Consider the following 1,763-nt stretch of genomic DNA (forward strand, 5'->3'; position numbering starts at 1 on the left):
TTGCAAGTGTTTAATCAAACCCTGGTAGTGAGTCCATTTCTTTACATTGATCCATCTCCTAGCCACAGTTGTAGCAGACATAAAAAGTTTTTTCTTCTCTTTTGGCAGGTGAAATGCCTAACAGAAAAGCTTCCGGATTTTTCACAAAAGTTATCTACAGAACTGAATTTCTGTACTTAGCTTCACTTTTCTCCTATGGCTGCTGGTCTGATCTACTTGGCTCATTACCCCCCCCCCAATTTCTCTTTCAATTTGTATACCGCTTTTCTATATTACTATACAGTGGTACCTCGGGTTACAGACGCTTCAGGTTACAGATGCTTCAGGTTACTGACTCCGCTAACCCAAAAATAGTACCTCGGGTTAAGAACTTTGCTTCAGGATGAGAACAGAAATCGTGTGGCCCCATTAGCTAAAGTGGGGCTTCAGGTTAAGAACAGTTTCAGGTTAAGAACGGATCTCCGGAACGAATTAAGTACATAACCAGAGGTACCACTGTACACAATTGCACACCTTATAACAATCTGATCCAATACAAAAATGTCACAATAAAAACATAAGTTTAAAATAAAACTTTATATCAAATAAAGTAATATTCAATAATCCATTAGAATATAACAGTACACAATAAAATTAAGTATCAGCAAATAATTGAACAACAATTCATGAACAGCAGAAAGTCTCTTGCCCTTCAGTGTCCAACAATTATTTGAGGTGGCAGGATGAGAGGCACTGAAATAGGGTGATGGCCTGACATGAAGGTTGCACCAGCAGCCTGCAGTCTGACCCCAGGAGCACTGCAGCATGCTGGTTTCACCTTCGTTTAAACTTGATTCATCTTAGATTAATCTCCGGTGGAAAGTGAGGCCTGGGGTGCCACGTTGAGAGAGGGCTCACAGGATATGCAAAGCGGTCTCTCACTTGCAATGTTCATGGCAGACTGCTTTAGCCAGGAGGAGATTCCAAGCCCGACTCCGTTTTCAAGAGGGGAAGCTGAGAAGGGAGCGCTCGGCTCCATGGAAAATTGGCGCCTTGGGGCGGGTCCCAGCTTGACCCGCAGTCATTCCACCAAAAGCGCCTCAAAGGGACCCACAAGGACATTCCGTGCTTCTCCCCGCACGCGCTGCCCTTCGCATTTGCGGAACTTGGGAAACTGAGAGACGCATCTGAATTCCCCCACCCAGGCGAAATGAGCGGGGGGGGGGAGGTGAGCCCTGCGCCGCATCCTTGAGCACACACACACACTCTGTGAATAGCAAGGACCACGACAACAACAACAACAACAACATAATTATTTTATTATTTGCACCCGCCCATCTGGCCGGGCTTCCCAGATATGAAAATATAACAAAGCACCACCCGCTAAAAGGCGGCCTAAAAGTCGCGCAGCTGCTCCTCTCCCTGGCCCCTGACGGGGGGGGGGGGCCTTCCACAGGGAGGGCGCCCCCTCAGCTCTGGGGAATCTGCTCCCCCGGGAGAGGAAGATCCTAAACATACGGGAATCCGACCCTGAAATCCCGGAAGTCGCTCTATCATAATTTAGGGGCAACTCTCACTTCCGCTTCGGGAAAAGCTTTCAAGGAACCCGGAAGCTTCCTGCCTCCAGAGCGGAGCGGCTTCAAAGGCGCATGCGCGCACCCCCCCCCCGGTGAAGGAACGCCCCGCCGCAAGCGCCGCCGGAAACCCGAGAGAGCACCGCCTCCTTCCTCCTCCTCCTCCAACCAGAAGCGGGAGTTCGATCCCGCTCGCAGGCGGCGTTCCGC

Source organism: Podarcis cretensis (assembly GCF_951804945.1).
Source record: "Podarcis cretensis genome assembly, chromosome: 3".
NCBI classification, from domain to species: domain Eukaryota; kingdom Metazoa; phylum Chordata; class Lepidosauria; order Squamata; family Lacertidae; genus Podarcis; species Podarcis cretensis.